This window comes from Mustela lutreola, chromosome 17, assembly GCF_030435805.1.
Source record: "Mustela lutreola isolate mMusLut2 chromosome 17, mMusLut2.pri, whole genome shotgun sequence".
NCBI lineage: Eukaryota > Metazoa > Chordata > Mammalia > Carnivora > Mustelidae > Mustela > Mustela lutreola.
In genome coordinates this window covers 28,524,771-28,550,304 of record NC_081306.1, presented here as the reverse complement: position 1 = coordinate 28,550,304, position 25,534 = coordinate 28,524,771, and the positions used below count along the sequence as shown (strand labels likewise).

General features: G+C 37.8%; 1 non-coding gene across 1 annotated transcript; it reads right to left on the bottom strand.

Annotated features, from left to right (window-relative positions):
- Positions 1-6,528: 6,528 nt before the first annotated feature.
- On the bottom strand, positions 6,529-6,635 carry LOC131820183 (U6 spliceosomal RNA). The gene has a single exon (XR_009349502.1). It is a non-coding gene; the product is annotated as a U6 spliceosomal RNA (small nuclear RNA).
- Between the last annotated feature and the right edge of the window lie 18,899 nt (positions 6,636-25,534).

Genomic DNA, 25,534 nt, shown 5'->3' with positions numbered 1-25,534 from the left:
CATGCACACCGCCCGTGCACTGAATAGGGAGCTTTGGGGGACCTTCCACACTCCTTACCCTTAAACCGCATGCCTCCTCCAAGCTTCCACATCCTGAAGGAAAGGAAGACGGCATCTAACTCCCCATTATTTCAGGGAGCTGTTTCTGCGAGTTCAGCATAGGCGCCTGGTGGCTAGCGCATGTCTGCCCCAGGGACAGGTGGCCAAGGAGCTGCTGTCTCCTTGGGCCCAGAGGTTCAGGACAGGCATGCTTTCTGCCCAGACCCCTTCCTAAGAGTTAGCATGCACCCTGCCCTACTCATCCCCTCCTGTCTACTTTGCAACCAGGCTTCTGTCTGTCTGCACAGGGAGCGGGTGATAATTGTATTGCCGGCTCTCCTGCTTTGCAACCGTTTCCAGACCAGAGGGTTAATGGCTCCTGTTCTCCCCGGACAGCGTGCTGCACCTTCCACAGACATGCTCCTGGGGAACGCACTGAAAAACGTGTCCCTTTCCTTAAGGCTCTTTCCACAGGTGCACCCGCGCTTCTCTCTCAGGCAGAGGGGATGCCCAGGCATAGAAGATTTCGCTCCATGCGGGTTTATGACACCGTGCTGAGGAGACCAGCTCAGGCAACAGGAGCATCCCTCAGACCGGACTCTGATTTCCCGAAGATTGCTGTGCTTTCCCAGAGAGGAGGCCTGGGCAAAGAGGCTTTCGCTCTATGCGGGTTTCTCACATCGTGCTGCGAATATTAGTCTAAGGCAAGCAGCAACAGCAGCCCTCAGAACCGACTCTGATTTCCCAGCGACTGCTATGCTTGCGCAGAGGTTTTCAGCTTGGCGCAAACCGCACTTTGCTGCTCTTTCATCAGCAAAGCTTTGGGTGTTCGCTCTGTCGTGGTAGGGAAGAAGAGCCGCGGGAGAGCTGGGGCCTCTTGGACTTGCTTTCCCGGGGTCCAAAATCACTCTCGGGGTTCACCTTGCTATGCCGAAGTAAGCAGACGCAGTCACAAATCTGCAGCAGCGTGCGTGTCCTAGCATGGCACTCTATGCCTATTACCATCTCCTGGGGTAGGTAAGGCTTTGCCTTTTGCTCTGGCGCTCAGGCAAACTCGGGATCTAGGCCAGTGCCTTCACCACAGGAGAGGGGAGGCCACAGGATCCTTGCACACGGCCCGTGCACTGGCATGGGGTACTGTGGGGGACTGTCTTCACTCTTTCACCGGCACACCCCCTGCCACCCACATCGCTGCCACATCTTGGTGGAAGACGGCATCTGACTGCCCGTTTCTCCGTGGGGTTGTTTCTGGGAGTTCCGAGTATGGCACCCGGTGGCAAGCCCAAGTCTGCCCTTGGGACAGGTGGCCAAGGAGATGCTGTCCCTTTGGGACCAGAGGCACAGGACAGGCCTACCTTCTGCCCAGACTCCTTCCTCAGAGTGGAGCACGCGCCTCTGCCCTAGAGATCCCCTCACGTTTCCTTAGCATCCAGGCTTCCATCTCTCCGCACAGGGAGCGGGTGACACTTGTCTTGCCACCGGCCTGCTGTTTGTGCCACGGCAGGCTATCCTGCTTCCCGAGCGTTTCCCGACCCCAAGGCCAACGGCTCCTTGCCTTCTCCGGGGGCGGCATGCTGTGCCTTCCCCACCCTTGGCTTCTCTCTCAGGCAGAGGGGATGCTAGGGCAAATGGTATTTCGCTCCATGCGGGTATCTTCCACCGAGCTGCAGAGACTAGCTCAGGCAAGCAGCAGTAGCATCCCCAAACCCAACTCTGATTTCCCAAGGAACGCTGTGCTTTCCCAGGGGTGATGCCCAGGCAAAGAGGCTTTCGCTGTATGCGGGTTTCTACCACCGCGAGACTGCGCTCAGGCAACCACCAGCTGCCCGCAGAACATTTCTCAGCGAATGCTGGGCTTTCGCAGAGGCTTTGGCTTGGAGCGAACAGCACTTCGCTGCTGCTTCCTCAGCAAGGCTTCCGTCGCGTCAGGGAAGAAGAGCTGCGGGAGAGCTGGTGCCTCTTGGGCCTTGCTTTCCCGGGCTCCATGTTCACATCCTGGGTTCACCCTGCCAGGCAGAACTAAGCAGACACAGCCACAACCCTGCAGTAGCGTGCATAGCCTAGGATGGCACTCTATGCACACTACCATTCCCAGTGTAGGCATCGCTTGGGCTTTTACTCTGGCGCTCAGGCGGAATCTCAGTCTGGCCAGACCAGCCCTGGGAAACAGTAGCAGCGCTCAGACTGGACTCTGAGTTCCCAAAGAATGCTGTGCTTTCCCAGAGGGGATGCCAGGGCAAAGAGGCTTTCGCTCTATGCGGGTTTCTCCGATCCTGCTGCGAATACTAGGCTAAGGCAAGCAGCAACAGCAGCCCTCAGAACCGACTGATTTCCCAGCGACTGCTATGCTTTCGAAGAGGTTTTCGGCTTGGCACGATCCGAACTTCGTTGCTGCTTCCTCAGAAAGGCATTGGGTGTTTACTCTGCGCGGCAGGAAAGAAGAGCTGAGGAAGAGCTGGTGCCACTTGGGATTTGATTTCCGGGCTCCAAGTTTACGCCCGGGATTCACCTTGCTATGCTGAACTAAGCAAAGTCACAACCCTGCAGCAGCGAGCTTGGCTTAGCATGGCACTCTATGCCTATTACCATCTCCTGGGTTAGGTTAAGCTTTGCTTTTTGCTGTGGCACTCCGGCAGACTCGGCTAGGCCAGTGCCTTCCCCACAGGAGAGAGGAGGCGACAGGATACCTGCACACGGCCCGTGCACAGATTATGGAGCTTTGGGGGACTGTCCCTACTCCTTCCCCTTAAACCCCGTGCCTCCTCCACGTGCTAAGACAAGTGTCACCCGCTCCCTTTGCGGAGTGATTGAAGCCTGGCTGCTAAGGAGACATGAGGGGACGACTAGGACAGGTACGCATGCTCCACTCTGATGAAGGAGTCAGTGCAGAAGGCAGGCCTGTCCTGTGCCTCTGGTCCTGTCCTGTGGCCTCCTTGGCCACCTGTCCCAAGGGCAGACGGGCTTGACCCCAGGTGCCATACCCGGAACTCGCAGAAACAATCCCATGGAGAAACGGGCAGTAAGATGCCGTCTTCCACCAAGATGTGGCAGCGTTGTGGGTGTCAAGGGGTGTGCCGGGGAAGGTGTGGATACAGTCCCCCACAGTTCCCAAACCCAGTCCACGGGCCGTGTGCACATATCCTGACGGCTCCTCTCTCCTGTGGTGAAGGCACTGGCCTAGACACCGAGTCTGCCTGAGCGCCTGAGCAAAAGGCAAAGCCTTACATACACCAGGAGATGGTAATAGGCCTAGAGTGCCATGCTAGGCCACGCACGCTGCTGCAGGGTTGTGACTGTGTCTGCTTAGTTCGGCTTAGCAAGGTGAACCCCGGGCGCGAACTTAGAGCTCGGGAAAGCAAGGCCCAAAAGGCACGAGCTTTCCCGCGGCACTTCTACCCTGTCTCGACAGAGCCAACGACAAAGCCTTGCTGAGGAAGCAGCAGCGAAGTGCGGTTTGCGCCAACCTGAAAACCTCTGTGAAAGCATAGCAGACACTGGTAAATCCGAGTCGGTTCTGTGGGCTGCTTTTGTTGCTTGCCTTAGCCTAGTATTCGCAGAACGATGGGAGAAACCCGCATAGAGGAAAAGCCTTTTGCCGGGGCATACCCTGTGGGAAAGCACAGCATTCTTTGGGAAATCAGAGTCGGGTCTGTGGGATGCTTCCTGCTGCTTGCCGGAGCTAGTCTCCACAGCACGGTGTCATAAACCCGCATGGAGCGAAATCCTCTTGGCCTGGGCATCCCCTCTACCTGAGAGAGAAGCGCGTTGATGCCTGTGGAAAGAGCCTTAAGGAAAAGGACAAGTCTGTCACTGCAGAGCGATGGAAGCCTGGCTGCTAAGGAGACACGAGGGGAAGATTAGGGCAGGGGAAAGGGCTCGACTCTGAGGAAGGAGTCTGGGCAGAAAGCCTTTGGGCTCAAGGAAACAGCAGCTCTTTGGCCACTTGTCCGTGGGGGAGTCATGGGCTTGCCACCAGGCGCCTACCCTGAGCTCGAGAAACAACTCCCAGAAAGAACTGGCCATCAGGTGCCGTCTTCCTCCAGGATGTGGAAGCTTGGAGGAGGCACGGGGTTTAAGGGGAAGGAGAGGGGAAAGTTCCGCAAAGCTCCCTGTTCAGTGCACAGGGCAGTGTGCAGGGATCCTGTCACCTTCCTTTCCAGTGGGGAAAGCGCTGGCCTAGTCCGCGAGTCCTCCTGAGCGCCTGAGTAAAAGGCCAAGCGATGCCTACACCGCGAGATGGTAGTGTGCATAGAGTGCCATCCTAGGCTACGTACGCTACTGCACGGTTCTGGCTTTGTCTGCTTAGTTCGGCCTGACAGGGTGAACCCAGGATGGGAACATGGATCCCGGAAAGCAAGGCCAGGAGGCACCAGCTCTCCCACAGCTCTTCTTCCCTGATGCGAATGAAGCCTTGTTGAGGAAGCAGCGGCGAAGTGCTGTACGCTCCAAGCCAAAGCCTCTGCGAAAGCACCGCATTCCCTGAGAAATGTTCTGCGGGCTGCTGCTGCTTGCCCGAGCCCAGTCTCTGGGTGGGAGAAACCCGCATACAGCGATAGCCTCTTTGCCTGGGCATCTCCCCTGGGAAAGTACATCTTTTGTTGGGAAATCAGAGTTGGGTTTGGGGATGCTGCTGCTTGCCTGTTCTAGTCTCCACAGCAGGTTGGAAGATACCCGCATGGAGCGAAATTCTCTTTGCCCTAGCATCCCCTCTACTTGAGAGAGAAGCGTGGTCGCACACTTGTGTCACCGCGGTACCCAGGAGCAAGTGTGGGAAGGTACAGCACGCCACCCCCGGGAAGAGAAGGTGCCGCTGGCCTTAGAGTCGGGAAAATTGAACAGCCACATGCAGAAAAATGACATTGAATCATTTCCTTACACCATACATGAAAATAGACTGGAAATGGATGAAGAAGTATAATGTGAGAAAGAATCCATCAAAATCCTTGAGGAGAGAGCAGGTAGCAACCTCTTTGACCTCAGCAGCAGCAACTTCTTCCTAGGAACATCACCAAAGGCAAGGGAAGCAAGGGCAAGAATGAACTATTGGGATTTCATCAGATCAAAAAGCTTTTGCCCAGCAAAGGAAACAGTTAACAAAGCCAAAAGATGACTGTCAGAAGTTATCTGGGTGAAGATATTTGCAAATAACATACCAGATAAAGGGCCAGTATCCAAAATTTATAAAGAGCTTATCAAACTCAACACCCTAAGAACAAATAACCCAATGAAGAAATGGGCAGAGCACATGAACAGACATTTCTGCAAAGAATACATCTAAATGGCCAACAGACACATGAAAAAATGCTCCACATTACTCGGCATCAGGGAAATACAAATCAAAACCAGAATGAGATACCACCTCACACCTTTCAGAATGGCTAAAATGAACAAGTCAGTCAATGACAGATGCTGGCGAGGATGTGGAGAAAGGGCAACCCTCCTACACTGTACGCGGGAATGCAAGCTGGTGCAACCACTCTGGAAAACAGCGTGGAGGTGCCTCAAAAAGCAGAAAATAGAACTACCCTATGACCCAGTGATTGTAGTACTGAGTATATACCCTAAAGATACAAACGTGGCATTCTGAAGGGGCACATGCACCCAAATGTTTATAGCAGCAATGTCCACAATAGTTAAACTATGGAAAGAACCTAAATGTCCTTCAACAGATGAATCAATAAATAAGATGTGGTATATATGTACAATGGAATACTATGCAGCCATCAAAAGAAATGAAATCCTGCTATTTGTGATGACGTGGATGGAACTAGAGGGTATTATGCTTGGCGAAATAAATCGATCTGAGAAAGACAACTATCCTATGATTTCCCTGATATGATGAAGTAGAGATGCAACATAGGCGGTTTCGGGCGTACGAAAAGAAAAATAGAAGATGGGATTGGGAGGGAGACAAACCATAAAAGACTGAATCTCACAAGACAGACTGAGGGTTGCTGGGGGGAGGTGTGTTGGGAGAGGATGGTGGGGGTATGGACATTGGGGAGGGCAAGTGCTATGGTGAGTGATGGTGAGTGCTATGAAATGTGTGAACCTGGTGATTCACAGACCTGTACCCCTAGGGATAAAAACACATTATATGTTTATAAAAAAATTTAAAAAATAATTTTAAAAATCCATTAAAGAGAAAACACATATTGCAAGCCCAGAGCTAATCTCATATTCAATCAAAAAAGTTTGAAAGTTTTCCCCTTAACGATCAGAAAAAAGACAAGTGTATCCACTTTCACTACTCTCATTTGACATACTACTGGATGTCCTAGCCAGAGAAACAAGGAACACAAGGAAATAAGAGACTCCAAAAAAAAAAAAAAAGGAAGAAGTAAAATTTTATTTTTTTGGATAACATGAACTTACATGTTAAAAAATCCTAAAAACTTCACAAAAAATTTTGAATAAACAAATTTAGTAAAGCTGCCAAATACAAGATCAATATATAACAGACAAGAATTTTGTTTTGTTTCATTTCTTTTTAATATGGAATGCTTCCCAGTTTTTCATGTCATCCTTGTTTAGTGATCACGCTAATCTTCTCTGCATCATTCCAATTTTAGTATATGTGCTGCCAAAGTAAGCACAAGACAGGAGCATTTTAACACTCTAATGATGAACTATCTGAAAAAATAAAGAAAACAATCTAATTCACAATAGCATCAAAAATAATAAAATACTTAGGAATAGATTTAACTAAGAAGATGAAAGATCTGTACTCCATAAACTATGACATTGATAAAGAAATTGAAGGAGACACAAACGGAAAGATAGCTCATATTTATGAATGGCAAGAATTAACATTGTTAAAATGTCCATACTACCGAAAACCATCTGTAAATCCAATTCCTATCAAAAATCCAATGTTAGGGGCGCCTGTGTGGCTCAGTGGGTTAAGCCGCTGCTTTCGGCTCAGGTCATGATCCCAGGGTCCTGGGATCGAGCCCCGCATCAGACTCTCTGCTCAGCAGGAAGCCTGCTTCCTCTTCTCTCTCTGCCTGCCTCTCTGCCTGCTTGTCATCTCTCTCTGTCAAATAAATAAATTAAAAATCTTAAAAAAAATCCATATAATTTTTTACAGAAGTAAGTAAAGAATCCTAAAATTTATATGAGACCATAAAAGACGACAAATAATCAAAGCAGTTCTGAGAAAGAATGAAGAAGAGAAATTACACTTCTTGATTTGAAACTATACTACAAAGCCCTCATGCTCAAAACAATAAAGTATACTGGCATAAAAAAAGACCCATAAACAAGTAGAACAGAATTGAGAGTCCAGAAATAAATCCTTTCATAGTCACCTAATATTTGACAGGGGCCAACATATGTAATGGGTAAAGATAGTCTGTTCAATAAATGATATTTAAAACTGAATAGTCACATAAACAGTAAAACTGGAACCTTATATCACTCATAAGTCTTAACTTGAAATAGATTAAAGACTTAAAGGTGATGCATGAAACTACATTTCCTAAAGGAAAACATAGGAAAAATTCTCCTTGACATTGGTCTTGCCAATAGTTTTCTGGATACCAGACCAAAAACACAAGCAAAAAAAAAGCAAAAATAAATAAATGGTACTACATCAAACTAAAGTTTCTGCATTGCCAAAAAAAAAAGAGAGAGAGAATGAAAACACAATCCACAGAATGTAAGAAAACACTTACAAATCTTATATCTGAAAAGAGGTTAATAACCAACAGATACAAATAGAAAAAATATATATAATTAAAAAATAGCAAAAGGATCTCAATAGACTTTTTTTTTTCAAAAAAGTTATATAAATGACCAACAGGAGCATTAAAAAGTGCTCAACGTAAAAAACTCAGGGCAAAGTCATTATGTTGTTGTTGTTGTTGTTTACCTCTGAAAAACACAGCAAGATATTACTACCTCTTATAATACATACTACCCAAAAATTGAAACTAACAAATTTTGGTAAATATTGGGGAAAATGGGGAACTTATGCACTGTGATAGGGATATAAATTTGTATGGAAAACAGTATGGAGATTATTCATATTATTAAAAGTAAAATTACCATATGATTCAGTAATCCCACTTCTAGGTATATATCTAAAGGCAACGAAATCACTGTTCAAAGACATATCTGCACTCTTATGTTTATTATAAAATTATTAACTCTAAGCAAGAGATGGAAATAACTTCAGTATCCATTAATGGATGAAAGAATAAAATAAGTATGGTAAAAATATACTATGGAATACTACTTAACCATGAAAAATTAAGAAATACTGCCATTTACAACAGCATGGATGGATCTTGAAGGCGTTATACTAAGTGAAATATTTCAAAGATTGTATATATTTTTTAAATTTATGTATTATGATATCCCTTACATACAGAATCTGAGGAAAAGGCAAACTAATGGAAACGTAGAGTTGAGTTGACAAGAGGTGAACCTGGGTGGAATAAGGTGGTCAAAGGGTACAACCTTGCAACTATAATATGAAAAAGTTCTGGGGATCTAATGTACAGCATGATGATCATAGTTAATAATATATACATACATTTTTATTGTGCTTCCCTTTATTAAACTTTGCATATATCACATTCTTACAAGTTGAAAGTTTATAGCAATCTTGTATAAAAGAGGTCTGCTGCCACCATTTTTCTAACAACATTTGTTCATTTTGTGTCTCTCTGTCACATGTTGGTAATTCTTGCAATATTTCAAGTTTTTTCATTATTATTGTATTTGTTATGGTGATCTGTGATCAGTAATTATGACCCACTGAAAACTCAGAACTAGTTTACTTAAGGTATATACATGGTTTTTCTTAAAAAGCATAATGCTTTTGAACAGTACAGTATAGTGATTATTTTTTATATGCACTGGGAAACATAATTTTTTATTTGCACTGGGAAACCAAAAAAAAATAATAATTTGACTTAGTTTTTTGAGATAATCACTTTATTGAGGCAGTCTGGAACAAAACCCACAAGACCTCTGAAGTTTATCTCTACTATACTATATACATAAAAGTTGCTAAGAGAATAGATCTTAAAATTCCTTACGATACATGCATAAAAAACAGTGGCAACTATACAAGATAGTAGATGTATTAACATTTTTATATAGATTATATTGCAATAAAGATGTATACCAATTTATCAAATTGTACAAAATTTACACAATGTTAAAAGTTTGCAATGTTATAAGAAATCATTTCTTACATTTACAAATTATAATATGTCGTTTTTTTTCAATAAAGCTGGAAAAAACTTTTTGTAGAATTAATCTATTTTTCAAAAAAGGAAGTAAGGAAGTAGAAACTGCAACGAACTCTGAAATAATAGAATATAAAATCCATTTTCGTTATAGACACTGTGACAAAAACTATTACTTAGTTTACAATGAAGGAGTACTTATGAAGCATGAAGGATGGCCTATAAATAAGGCTGAAGGAGCTCAGTTTTAAGGTTTAAATTTAAAATCTTCTTTTGAAATACTAAACTGACCACCCATTTTTCCAAACATAAATGTCTTAACTGCATGAATTTATTTCATACAACTCTATAATCTAGTTTCATAAGAAAGCAGCATGCAAATTTTGAATTAGACAGACTTGCTTATTCAGTAAAGGATACTTCACTAAAAATAAATAGAAGAAAAATCAGCATATTTATTATGATAATTATTATTCATAATGAGATTCATATTGAATTAGGGAATATATATCCTCAGAGGGGGTAAAGTAAAATGAAATTTATTTTGGTAAATGTATCTGTGAATAGTCAATACAATGCCTCAATATAAATGAATATTACCATTTTGAACAATTTAATTACTATTATTAGAATTATTATAAGTATAAAAATAGCTATCATTTTAGCATGGAATATGAGACTCTCATGCTCCATGCTTCATCACATCCACACAACAACTCTGCATAATAAGTATTATCATCACCATTTCATGGGTGAAAAAACTGAGGCTAACACATTTAGATAACTGGTTTATGATTACATGGCTAGTAAAGATGCATCACACTAATTTAGGCTTTATGATTTCAGAATTGTATTCTTTCCACTGCACATTCTATTACTCTGTAAATACTTGGCTTGTTTTCATTTAGTTCTTTAATTTTATTCATGTGGTGATGGCTTAAAGCTTCATTTAAAGGAAGCTTAAAAAATTCATTTAACCAAAAGCTCCCAAGAATTAAAAATGTCATGGATCTAATGTAGACATGGATATCATTAGTTAATGGGTAACTATATATTTTCCACTCTAGTGAGATAACAATCAGAGTATTTTTCTATGTTTTAGACTCTCAGTGTTAAAAAGGACTTTGTTAAAATAGAAATATTTAGACAAAGGTGATCAAAAGTCTGGATCAGGTCACCTTAAGATAAATATGAGGAAACTGAGGAAACAAATGGAGATTTGAACACTGAGCTATGATATAATGAATGGTTTAAAGTATTTAGTAGAGCATAGAAAAGCCCTTTAAAGCCTGGTCTTAGCCTAGCATTGCAGCTTCTGGTATATTTGTCTATCTATCATCTACCTACCTATCTATCTATCTATCTATCTATCTAGATATAAATTTGAAAACTTTTTTAACTTAAAGATTTTGAGAAATAGAACATAATCAGCACCATAGAAGATCTGTTTATGATAACAACCTAGCCCCTCCTCCCAGTTTGTTAATATTCTCTCTTATTTAATGTAACATTGTGCAAATAGACCACTACTGATCTGCCGTTATGAATGAAATAGCTATAATCATCTGTGTGCATATCCTGGTGAAAATATTCATTTAGTTCCATGTTGTATTTCTAGGAATGGACCAAATCTTTATTTAAGTTTTTTAAGTTTTCTAAATATTGTCCAACTTACCTCAAATGTTTTTATTATGGGCACTTTCATTCTTTCACATTCTTGCAAGACAATTTTACTGTTGCCCAATATGGTAAGTGTGTAATAGTATGTCATTTTAGGTTTTAATTTATTTTTAATTTAATTCAATTTAATTCCAGATTCATAATAAAGATAAACAGTTTTTATATATGAGTGGCCATTTGGATTACCCTTTCTGTAAAGTACATGCTCAAATCTTTTGATTTGTGTCATACTGACTTCTTTAATAGTAGATATTCTGAATGAACTTTTAGCTGTGTAGGTCTTCTCTATTTTATTTTGAACTTGTTTTCATTTCAAAATCTTTATATTTATTTTCATAATCTGCTTTTATTTTGCTTTGTCTATTATCTATCTATCTATCTATCTATTTGCAAGCAAGAGAGAGCGAGCAAGTGAGAGCGCAGGGAGGGATAGAAAAAGAAGGGGAAAGAATCTTAAGCAGGCTCCAGGCTCAGCACAGAGCCCAACTCTGGGCTCTATTTCACAACCCTGACATCATGACCTGAGCCAAAATGAAAGAAATAAAATACAATTAAGGTGTTAAAAAAAAAAGGAAAATGAATTGGAGGTTTAATTAAGTGAGCCACCCAGGCACCCCTGTGGTATCTTAAATTAGCTGTCATATCTTTAAAGTTCTAGAGTATCCATTTGGTTCATTTATAAAACCTTTCTCAATATCATTTTTAGTTTCAGTTTTTTGTTCAATTTGCTTCCCCTCTCATTTCTTTGAGCAAAAAATAAAGTCATTTTACAATCTTTATTGATCATTTTAACATCATACTTAATCCCATTTTGTCTATCAAATCTTGTTAATGGTTTTTCTTTGTGTGCTTTGTTACATTTTGCTATGTTCAAGACATTATATTTGAAACTCTTATTGAGTAGGGATAATTAAGAGCTATAATAATGGTATGGTCCTCCTTGGCAGGATTTTCTCTTATATCTGAGACTCTACAAGACAATCATACTCCAAATTCAGTGATTGACTTTCTCAGTTTACACAGAAGGCATGGTAGGCTATAGTCTTATTTCTGCTTCTTCTTGTGCTTTGGGGATCTCAACTTAAATTTGGGTTGTACCAAAGTCCTCAAATTTGATTGCTGCTGGATTTTGAATTTTGTTTCTCTAGTATCAAGAGTCTATTAACAACACAGCTCAGTGTGTTTTAGCAGTTTCAAATGCTCTCATAGCTAAAATGGCTTCAGGGCATATATCTCTAGGCTCTCATTGTATTTCGTATTTTGGCCCAGTAATCCCAACCTTAATTTTTATAATCATTCTGATATTTTTAATTTTAAAAGCTATTTTGTCTGGATTATTAGTTGTCTTAAGTAGGAGTTTTTAGATCACCATTACTAGAAGCAACAACAAATATACATGAAAATGTCTGCAGTAGTTTATCACATCGTTATGGCTTTGAACTTCCGTAAGCTGAGGCATCCTTCTCTAATCACTTAGGCAAACTCCAATTTACCCTTTAAAACAACACAAGAATTGCTTCATTTAAGAACATGTTCAGGGATGACTCTTCCCCACTGTTCTTACCAACATTCCCACACACTCTTTGCTACCCACACCTTGTTTATGAACTTTCATTAGGTATATCAGCGTGACCAGAATTTTGCTCTATTGTATTTTTGTCCTTTAGAGCTTTAATTAAATATGAATTCCATAGGAAGTCTGTCCCTTTTCTTTCAAACCTGGGTTAGTTATTTCTTCTCATTCTTTGTCAGAAGTTACTTTATTAGAGAAACTTATAGCTCTATTGTGACTTTGGAGCCTTTACAGTTTTTTGACTGGAAAAATCACCCATCCCTGAGATTTTTACGCAGCTTCCTAGCTGATATTATTCAGAAATCTGTTCAAAACAGACTTTTTCAGGGAGGCCCTTTCGGACCACTCAGTTAAAAAGCCTCTTCTCAATCACTGCTCTTTTTAAAATGTGCTAATTTAGTTCAAATATGCATCACTATTAAAGAAAAACCAGTACGATTTTTTTTTTAAGTTGGCTTACCTATTATCTATCTCTCCCACTAAAATGATTCCTCTGTGCTGGGGTTTTGTTGTGCTCATCTTAGGCCTGGCACTCCATAAATTGTCTCTGAATGATTGAATTGTTTGACTCCCTTGCTAGATTCTCAACTTCATGAGGCCAAGGATTGTTCTATTCAGTCCTTCTTTATCCTCCATGTCTGTTATATTGCAGTCCCTTACGTGACTAATGGGAAAAATCACAGAAAGAAAGAGTTAAAACAACAGAAAAACCCTGTAGGTTCAATAACACAAAGCTTTCTAAAATTATTTAGCCCAGGAATTGAATACTGGCTGCACTTTTGATTTTTTTTAAATGGTATTGAATTTAATTTAAATGGAAATACTTGAATGGTAGAACAATTAAAAAATTATAAAAGCAACTTGCTCCTTAAAGTAAGAATTATATAGGGCATCTCTCCTAAAAGCAAAATTTTCAAATGTCAAACATCTGAAAGCATAGAAGGAGAAGTAAGAGTGTGAATTGTACTTCAATGCTCTTTTCTTTATATTCAGCAAACAGCTTCATTCACACCTTTCCAATTTTTTCAACTCTTTTGACAAAGCCTTAAGAGGAGTTACTGCTGATGACAACCATGACAGCCTAACAGGAGAAATTTTATAAAGAAAAATAATAGCATGTTTTTCCCAAATTGTTAAGGATATGGTGAAGCTCTGTCGGATTCAAAGGAGGAATGTGCAATTCCATGCTATATATCATAATAACTTATTTTAATAGTGGCTTTGCAATTTTTCAGATATATCCATTTACTGAAACCACTATCAAATAAACAGAAACAAACAAATTAACAGGGGTTCGAGACAGAAGTTATCTAATCTAAAAATAGCACATGTTCACAGAATACACAACACATATCCCAAGTACTACTATAGGTTTCAAGTAATAGTCAAAACAATAGTAAAAATGATTCAGACCCTACCAGTCAAATCATAAATGGGACCTTAACTGTAAATCCTTATCTTTAGATCAAAGCGCGTAATTGGGTGCTGAAGATACATTATAGAACTAATATGTTATAGAACTCCTCTGAAATGAGTCATTTATTCCATCACTTTTCCTGCACAGCTGCTGACCCATGTTTTGGTTCCTGGAAATAGCTGCTACCCTGTCATACTTCTTAAAAGCACATATATTGATAACTCTACTCATTCCTCCATTCCTCTGTGACTGTCACTGTGTTAAAATGTGGAATCAGCTGACTCACTTGGGGTGGTAATAAAGTAGATGAGTTTGCAAAGTATTTTGTTATTTCTAAAAATGCAAAAACCAAATTACATTGAAATCATAAGGGGTGTTTCAGGGAGAGCTGTAGGATGTGGTTTCTTGTGTAATCCACAGAGATTAGCTCCAACACATATTTCAACTCTCCTCTAGGAGCAACCTTAGTGGTAAAGCAAGAAGATAAACAGATGTATACGCACCCTGGCACAAAATTATCACTTATGTTTGGCTTCCTAGTCTCCTCGTGTTACTTATTTATCTTAACTTCTCTCTGAAATCAGGGAACACAGAATCTCAATCAGTTGACATTTTTCTACTGAATGACCCAATAGTGTGATCATACCCCTAAGACTTTTTTAAATTATTTCACTCATAATCCCAAATCTGCTTTGCTTCCTCATCTGAGTACACTGTAATTTGATTTCAAAATGAGGACAGTTGTCAGTAATGCCACATTCATTAATCTATTTTACAATTCCATGTACTTAGAACTATGAAGATATGTTAATAACATCCATTCCAATAAGCCACCCTAAATTTATTATCATGAAACAAGACCTCAAGTAAGAGAATTCAAAATCATCCATGTATTTGCAACTTATTGCAATAAAGCCTTTATCAATAGACTTCCCTGTGCACATGGTGGTCAAATTGCTGGTGAAAACCAGCCAGATCTATTACAAGCTTTCTCATGGCTTCTAGGTAACCCAAGTGAGCCTTTATTGATACTGGGAAGGGATAAAGCAGGGAAGGGATAAACAGTGGTGTAAGAATTGGCTAGACAAAAGTAATGACTCTCATTGCAAAGTGAATATTTGAAAGCAAAAGAGCCTGTTGGGAATATTGTTTTATAAAATAGTGGTTTTTTTAATTAACTTTTTAAAATTCAATTAGTTAACATATAGTGTACCATTAGTTTCAAATGTAGATTTCAGTTATTCATCCATAGCATATAATAGCTAATGCTCAGTACATACTGTTATAGCTTCTTGAAAGCAGAATTTTAACCCACTGAGCCACCCAGGCGCCCTTGAAAGCAGACTTTTAGATCACATTTTCTGATTACTTCCATGTAGTACAACACTTTCCTGCTAGCAACCATCAAAACATACTGTTTGTTAGAGGAATTTCTTTAATAATAAATAAATAGGAATTTATTTAAATTTATAAATATATAAAATAAATAGGAATTTATTTAAATTTATTTAAAATTGCACACTTTCATTGTTCATAGTTGGTAGCACTGATATATCACTTTCTTTTTACTTCTCAGTGCATTCTCTTTACACAAAATAGATATATATTTTAAAAGAATCTGAATCTGTGGCAAACTTTTAAAAAACCCAATACAGTAAAGTTTATCATTTTTTTTTAATAATTTTTTTATTTTTTATAAACATATATTTTTATCCCCAGGGGTACAGGTCTGTGAATCACCAGGTTTACACACTTCACAGCACTCACCAAATCACATGCCCTCCCCAATGTCCATAATCCCAACCCCTTCTCCCAAACCCCCTCCCCTCGGCAACCCTCAGTTTGTTTTGTGAGAATAAGAGTCACTTATGGTTTCTCTCCCTCCCAATCCCATCTTGTTTCATTTTAAGTAATCTCAATTATCTTCCTCAATTGTGATAGTATATCCTTCTATCTAGGCCAGATATTGTATGAGGGATTTGAAGAGACATACTTTTCTAAATTTCACTTTTCTCATCTGCAAAATGCTTATCAGGATCCTACAATAAAATACACTTACAATTTTTAGATGAAAATTTATTTACTTATTTTAAGATTTTATTTCTTTATCAGAGAGAGTGGGCGAGAGAGCAAGCACAGGCAGACAGAATGGCAGGCAGAGGGAGAAGCAGGCTCCCGGCCGAGCAAGGAGCCCGATGCGGGACTCGATCCCAGGATGCTGGGATCATGACCTGAGCCAAAGGCAGCTGCTTAACCAACTGAGCCACCCAGGCGTCCCTTTTGATGAAAATTTAATCTGTATAAACAATATATTTGCTGTAATGCATGGTTCATGGAAAACATCTTATTTAATTGTAAGCAACAACAGTATTAGAAATTAAGTAAATGTGTCTATAATATTTAAAGTTTTAACACATAATGCCAGTGCTTTGCCTTATTTTCTCAAATCCCTTTACCACTTTCACTGACAGAGTCAAATGTACTTTTTGAAAGAAAGATGCCCTTGTGAATTATTTATAATAGAGATATTAGCAATAATAATAATAATAATAATAAGTAGCAATGAAAATGTTAAAAAAAAAGTTTTCTTAACTAATTAGGGTTCTTAGACATCAATTAGAGGAACCACCTCTGGCAAGCAAATTAATCTGCAAAACATTCCCAGAACTAACAAGTCAGTCAGATACAGGGTTGTCCGTAGACTGAAAGGTGAAGCAAAAGGACTAGGTTTGGAAAATAGGTAAGGACAGTGAAAAAAATGATCAAATTTTTAGGCAAAATAAATTCTTAGGTGTCCTTTCAATGGAGTCCTGGGCATTATGTAGCAGAAACTCTGGAGATTATCTCAATCCATTGGAGTCACCCCGTTTATTAGCTTGCTATTGAAAAAGTTATTTACAAACTGTAGAGCAAGAGGTTGTAATGTAGAAAACTGATGGTAATGCACAAGATTCTTGGTAACAATAATGCAAGTTAGTGATTTTTCATTAGAGAACATAAATTCTATAACCCAAATTATGGGCCCAGAGCACTTCTGCTGCACAACTCTGCTTATATCCCAAATAACCATGTGAACTAGTTTTAATATCTGCTTCTCTTATTAATATTTGAATAAAAATTATTGACACAAGTATTTTATAATTGTGTGATAATCATATTTAATTTCATGGAGAACAAAACACACTTTAGCATAGCTAGGTTCGTTCACAGAACCAGCCTTGATAACACACTTCTATAAGTTAGAAATGATGTAATAAATGTAGAATATTGGGCACTTGTTTGGTATTCTTTGCCATGTTTTGCACTATCTAAAAAGAGATCAGTGAACTTGGACTGGAGTTAGTAGACATGGAAGAAAATAAAATATTACAGAGAAGAATACTCTGTGGTCCACAACCTAAACGGGCTGGGATTCCCATCATTTGGATCCCTGTAGCTTTACAAAAGTCAATTAAATTTTTGTATCTCCGATTAAAGTTGATCCCCCAGTACTTTTTCAAACATCTCTTGTAAAGTATTGTTTCCCAGAAAAAAAAGGATTTTGCACATATATCTGCCTTTGTCTCTGATCATGATCTCAGTCAGGATCCTGGGATCGAGCCCCATATCGGGCTTCCTGCTCATTACGGAATATACTTCTCAGTCTCTCTCTGCCGCTACATCCCCCTGCCCCACTCATGCTCTCTCTCTCTCTCAAATAAATAAATACAATCTTTAATTTTTTAATTAAAAATAAGATAAATAAAATAAAAAGTCTGGTCTTACTGCCCCATTTAGCTCCTTTTTTTTTCAGTTGTATTTAAAGCAGCATGAGAGAACATGAGGCTCTCAAACTTAAAAAAAAAAAGGAAAAAATTGAGTTTTGTTAGGATTTAAGATCTTGTCTGCTAGACAAAAATGTTGGCTTTGTTAACATGTGAAAATTAACAAAAGAGAATAAGATAGAACTCTAATAATTTTTGTAGAAATTAAAAATTTCCTCCAACCCAATTACATACAGACCCATTAAGTAAATTCATTCCAATGTCCCAAACCGACCTTTTCTAATAGTTATGCATCCGTGTAAACAGGGTCAACCCAAGGAATGAATAAATATTATTATTTTTTTCCTGTCTCTTCCACAGTCACATCTGGGTAGATTGGTAGCAAGCCAATTATCTATCTTATAAGACATGATATCATAAGGAAGGGTATTCTGTCCATTTGGAACAACTGAAAATCGTTGTAATTTTATCTTGGTGCAGTAACTTGAGATGGCACAGTGTGGGTTATGAATATATTTTATTTTTTTTACTGGGAAGAAGAGATTATAGAGATATTGGTTATCCAAGAGAAACTGACAGGTGTTGATAGTTGCCAGGTCAATATCCATTTACTTTTTCCTTTAATATCAGAAAGCACTGAGGGATTGACAACAAGGAAATTTAAAACAACATCAAATATTTTATTGTCTCTTTTCTAGTTACATTGTAACCATATGACAAAGTATCAGTCGTACAAGATATCATTCTCTTTTACCTCTATCTTTCTGCCAGAAATGTGGGCTTAATAGTGAGAACTCCAACAGCAATTTTTGCAACTGTGAATAAAAAGCCATGAAAACCTCTAAGATACTTCACTTGACTTTCTTAGGACTCTGAACCAACACCAGAAAACACTCTCTGTAGTCTTCTTGTTAAATGAAAAAATATGGTTAAACCACTTTTGACAGTCTACTACATACAGCAAAATGTAAATCTTAATTGAAATATGTCCTCTCAGCTGTGCTTAAGCAACTGAGTCCTGAGCTTTTCAGGTTTTCAGTCTGAAAGAGTACACCTCTGGTGCTCTGAAAGGGAAGAGAAAGGACACCCTGTTCTCCATATAAATTAAAGAAGAGAAATCTGTGCATTTAAGTGGGCCATATAAAATTTATCAAGCAATTATCTCCTAACTCCTTCCTATCCAAATTACCTGATATGCTCTCCCTACTCCTTTAATCCACGTTACTGCCTTTTCCAGGATTCTGTATCACATCACAACATGTCTTCTGTTATTTCCTTCTTGCAAGCTAGTTTTGTTTTCTCCATCTAAAAAAATCAACAATCATTGTGTATTTCAATTCCCATTTTCCTCAAATGCATTGATTCTTCTTATCTATTACTCTTTTCTCATACTCAGTGTCTTTGTCTTTATGGGGTTTGTACTTTGCTTTACCCCATCCTTTACTGCCCTTATATAATCAAATCTAATAACTTCTTAGAGAAAGTTAAAAATTCCTGCATAGCCACACGTGAACACAAAGTCACTGATTTTTAGCAAACCTATAAGATAGTCAGACATCCATTCAATTTCTTTTTTTAAAGATTTTATTTATTTATTTATTTGACAGAGAGAGATGACAAGCAGGCAGAGAGGCAGGCAGAGAGAGAGGAGGAAGCAGGCTCCCTGCTGAGCAGAGAGCCTGATTTGGGGCTCGGTCCCAGGACCCTGGGATCATGACCTGAGTCGAAGACAGTGGCTTAACCCACTGAGCCACCCAGGCGTCCCTCCATTCAATTTCTTAACTGAGTCTCAAATGCATCCTGAGTTCTAACCTAAACCTAAGTTCTACTTCTTACACGTTGTTCTATGACCAAATTCTTTCAGTTCAGTATTTTGTAACATGTAAATATTACTCAATTGATGCTTTGTTTGTGTATTTCTATGAAAATAATTTGAATGATTTATTGTTATATTTATAGATTTATAATCAAAGTTTCATCAGTTGAAGTTTTTGGAAATTTCAGATATAATGATTAACCTAAAATGATACTGCCTCAAATCCCTCTGATATCAAGGCCCAACACCTGATTATAGCCAAACCTGTGGTGGATAGTTCCATGGGAAATTGCAGCTACTTAACACTGATAGCATCTCATGTTCTCTCTCTCATTTTAGAATGTCTCCAACACAACCCAAAAGTGTAGGAGAGTTAATGTCCTCTGAGGACAGCTCTCAGTGAAGTGGAAATAAGAACCATAGGTAAAATTGTCAGTTTTCAGGTCTTCATGAGGACAACTTAAAGAAGTTTCTTAGGACCTTTCAGTAAAAGCAAGCCTTCATTTTCTATCCACAACAATTATATCAACAATGTACCTCTTTGACAAAGTTGCTTCTTCACTGTATCACTTTCCCATTCTTTTCTACCTTGGGTAATCTCCCAGATAAACTAACAGTACTCAAATCCTTTGTCCTACTCTTTGCTCTCAGGATAAATGGAGCCAAAAGTCTTAGATTAATATCAAGTTCTGAATGGGATCTTAGAGCTATTTCTGTCCAGATTTTCATAAACATAGGGACCTTTGAATTATCAGGCTATAAGTAAGTTCTAAATGGAGGGGGCAAAAGCAAAAAGTAGAAATTTTTATGTTTGATTTTTAATCATGATTAATTGACTTTATTGATTATTAAAAATACTAACATTATAAAAGCGTGGATCTTTGTAAAACAATGTCATTATGTAAGAAATAAGTTGCATAGTCCTTTTGAGAATATTAAACCAAGTGTTCAGGTGCCATCTAATTTCTTGTTTAATCCAGAACTTTGGTGTGCATTATCTTGAGGAATAGGATTTTGAAGTCCAGACAGACTAACAGAAAACTGATCGAAATGTGTGTGTTTATATTTCTGCTTTTGTTGTAAAAATCAAAGTGTGATTGCTGGTTTAAAATGGTAAAACTAATAATGTTCATGGACTCTATTATAAATTTTCTAATTGTATGGGAAGAATCCAATAAACATAGAATTAATTGATTTGCAAATCCTCAAAGAGCTACAGGATCAGGTAGTGGTATGTTCTGATTCAACAGCATCATAATGCAGCATTTTATATGTGTGGCTAATAGATATTTTCATGAGTGTTTGCTAGCTAGTCATCCAATACAGAGAAATATTAGGTAGGGTAATTACTCACAGTTGTGTTTAATAAAATGAGAGAAAATTATCAAATGACACTAATAATAATAATCCTATAGCAGGCTAAATAATTCAATGATAATTACAAGTATTAATCCGGCTTTCTTCCCTGATTATGACTCTTTTCTCCTTTATCCTAATGGGAGTAGCAGATTGTCTGCAATGAATTGTGAAAACCCAGCAGTGACTTTGGCAGTGAAGGCCTCCCATCAATTTTGATAGGTTAAAATGATTCTGGTTGGTCTTGAGCAAATGTGCCAATTTTTTTTTCGGTGTGTGTCAGAAAAGAAAGAAGCAATAGTAAATTCTTGCTGTTATTCCATGGAGCCAATAAAATCATACTGCCAACAAGAGGCTGTTGACACCGTAACTGTAGTTAACTGTCTTGAATACTAGGCCTGGAAATAAAATTCCAATATTTCACATAACCTCTTTTTTTTTTTAAAGAAAAAAACAAAACAAAACAAAACAACTATACAGCTTACATATAGGGCCCTGCTATTGTGTAACTATTTTTGAACATGTCTACTGTGTGTGTATATATATATGTATTTTTTTTCTGTGCAATAAATTCATTTGGAGATAAATTTGGATTGCAAATTATTTTGGGGGAGGCATGGTATTTGTGGCTAGTCTTACAAGTAAAAAGGACTAAAAGAAAGAAGAAAAACATTGTTTATTACAGCATATTTACATCTGTCCAAAGTACTTATTTACTATAATACTGACTAATGTATAATACTGTACACAAAGAAAGAAGTTAAATGAGTTATAATTCAGTTGAAGTATAGCTGGCCATTTTAAAACTTACCACTGAATCTTTCTGGTATGAAATGTGATATCTGGCAATCTGGTCCAGTTCATTACATCAGGTCATTTGTATGTTCTTATTACCATTTTGATAGCATAGCACATTTTATAACCCAGACATTTTACAATGGAACTATGATGCATGTATTTTCAAAAGTATAGACATACATGAAGCTAAGAGGTCAAAAAAGATGAATGTCCGTAGTACCATATAGACTCAACAAATAAAAGTGTCCAAGGCTCTGAGTGAGATTTATGAATATTGTATAAGATTAGGCCAACATGTGGTTTTGATATAAATAATCTGTTCTTAAATTAGAATTACAGTCGTTGAGTACAGTGTTGAAAATGGCAGATAGATTTTAGCTATCTTTGCTCACTAGGGAAAATGGAAAAATGTTTAGTTTGGTCAGATTTTCACTTAACTTCTGAAAAATCTTAAGTTTGAGAGAACCCTTCTGAAATAAGAATCGTTAAAGACATAACCCCTTTGGCACAAGTTTTCAAGAAACTTGTTGGATGTTGTAGACAATTATATGGCACGCGTACTGCTCTAGATGTTTCATGCCAATAATATGTAATCCATACCAAGGCGACATATACATATAGAGATGTTCCTCAGCTTACAAGGGGGCTATGTACAGAGAAACACATAAAAAATTGAAAATGCATTTAATACCCCTAAACTATCAAATATCATAGCTTACCTTAAGCTTATTTAAACATACTCAGAACACTTACATTTGCCTGCATTTGGGAAAAATCATCTTAAGCAAAGCCTATTTTATAACAAAGTATCAAATATCACATGCAATTTATTAAATATTACACTAAAAAAAAGAAGAATGGTTATATATAGAATGGTTGTAAGAATATCAGGTGTTCACCCCTGTAATCTTCTAGCTGACTGGGAGCTGTGGCTCACTGCCGCTGCCCAGCATCACAAGATGGCACCACCACATGTCACTGGCCCAAATTTATAAAGACCCAAATTCAAAATTCAAAGTACAGTTTCTACTGAATCACTTTCACTTTCACATCATTGCCAAATATATCATAAGTTGAATCACTGTAAATCAGGAGCCATCTTATTTGAAAGGTAAATCACAGTCACCCATATACACACAAAAAAAGGCCTTCATGTAGGGCCATCTATGGATCTCTAAACAACATAGCATGACATATCAACGGCAAAAAATGGACGTGAAGGGGACAATTGCTTTGCGTCAGTACTCTGAGCAGTAACATACATGGCCTTACTCACCTAGCAGAACTCCAGAGCTAGCTGATGGCAAGGAATTTTACAAATGTTTGCTGAACAGATGAAGCACTATTCTTTTTAAATTAGTGTGCATATCTGTTTTCTAAAAATATGTTAATTTATTTTATTGACTTATTACAAAACCAAATAATTTCCTCTTATTTAAGTGGCAGGTAAACAGAATTCTTTTTAATTTAAATCAAATGGCTTTTTAGGGAAAATATACTAAAAATTCTGAAACTTGTATTGCTTATGAATCTTTTATTGGAATCCTTATCAAGTTGTATTTTTCAAGTTTTTCCTAAATAATCTTCAATGAATTGAAAATATTTTTTGGATTTTATTCAAGGCTATTAACACACAATTTCACTTTGTTAAATATAGTGCTAAACTTTCAACCAAAACGTTGTTTCTTTTTTTTTCCACTACCACATCCTCCATCTACTGACTGGATTCTCTCCCCAACTAGCACATATATACCATTGTCTATCTTTAGGATAAGTAAGGGTCATCTTTTGTCTTTATTCTATTCCTCGTATGCTTCTGAACTTGTTGAATTTTAATATAGTCACACCATAAGCATCACATATTTGATTCCGCTTTAAATAGTAAACAGTGCACAACCAGAGCATACCTTCAAAGCTATCAATAGACTTACTCTGATATATTATTTTTGTATTTTTGTAAATTAAAATAATTAAATTATAGAACAAGAGTTTCAGGTGGTAGGTATTGTAAGTTTTACCCAAACTGACTTTTGTCAAACTCGTTTTTGTCATCATATATGTCAAGTAGTTTTCTCGGGTTTATTTTTAGAATATCCTTGTATAATGAATATTTACACTGATATCTAGTATAAAAATCTTGCAATTTATTTTAGAAACATTAAGATATTGAAAATCAATCTATTTCTTTAATTCATTGAAGACATTTTTGGCTTGTTTCTAGTACTTTCTTACTGGTTAAAAAATAAATTTGAAGTAGTCTGAATTTCATTATCATATGGCACTTGCCCTTTGATGAATACAAAGACGATATTCTATATTAGCTATCTGAGAAGAATTTATTTTTTTAATTTTATTTATTTGTAAGAGAGTGAGTGAGAGAGAGCACAAGCAGGGGTAGCAGCAGGGTGAGGGAGAAGCAAACTCCCGGCTAAGCAGGGAATCTGTTGCAGAACTGAGTGCCAGGACCCTAAGATCATGACCTGAGCTAAAGGCTCAGGCGTTTAACTGACTGAGCCACCCAGGTGTCCCAATCTGAGAAGAGTTCTGTATGTTATTCCTATTAATATGCAGTTTAAAGTCTAGGTAATTAACTTAATATTTAAGTGGCTATTACATAGATAGCACTATGTTCCAGGCAGAGGGTAAGAAAGAAATATTAAATCAACCATATTCTATGCATTCTAAATGAAAATAATTAATCAATCATAATAAATCCTTCTATTTATGGAATATCAACTTATAAGCTTTCCTCCATATGAACAATGCCAAATACCAGAATAAAGGGTCATCTAATACAAATAAAGGATAGAATTAAAGAATTCTGGTAAGCCATTTAATTTTGAAAAATGGTGTTCTATTGTTGCTGAGTTGTGGTTTTCAGTTACATAATATCTGATAAGTGTAGAAGTAACATGAGTGTTACGTGAGATGAGAAATGGTATATAATTAAGATATTTTTAAATGTACAGATAAATACAAATTTGTAAACATAGCATTATGGAGGAATAAAAATAAATGATAGCTACACACTCTAAAGTGAATAAATCTTGGAAAGCTAATAGAGAAGTAAAACAAGGACAGTGCAAAAAGTATGGTACATTTTTATGAAGTTCAAACAAATTCTGTGAAACCATAGATGGACTTAAAGATACTATTATGTATCAAATATTGTAAAAATTAAGCAAGGAAATAGCAAACATAAAATAACCAAAGGATACAAACTTGGGTAGATACAATAGGTGTGATCATGTTCTACTTCATAAAGAGATGAGTTAATAGATAAATAAAAGTAACTAGACTTTTTAGAAGTTAATAAAACTTTGCCTGTTATTTCTTAGTCATATAAAATATATGGTTTTCTAACAAAAACGTTTATCTTAAAAATATTTAAAAATAAATTTCAGGCTACTCATAAGGTTATATTTACTTTTCCACTGAAGGAAAAGCTGGTTGTTGTAGTTGTAGTTGTTTGTTTGTTTTAGTCTCCTTCTAGTTTTTATTATTATAATGTGGAATGAGGAATGTTAGATTGAAAAGGGAATTATTTTATAGACAAAAATCATTACTTGATTCACCTCCTGGTACAGCAGATGGAACTCCTGAATATATGCCCTTTTGCCTTACGGAAGAGTAACAGTTACGCTTACTTCTGAAACATACTTGGTGGTGGCCCTAAATAGTGACACCATAGTAAACATTTTGAATATTTGCAATTAATTTTTATAGTCATAGGGCTCCAAAAGGCACTGCTGGTATCGTAGCAGGTATTTCAATAAAGCTTAAAGTTGCCTGACTGTTAAAAATATTAACAAGGCACAAAACATGGCAGAAGTATTGTCCTCAGATATTATTTTTTCCATATGCTCCTGATTCCAGACATGACAAGTTATT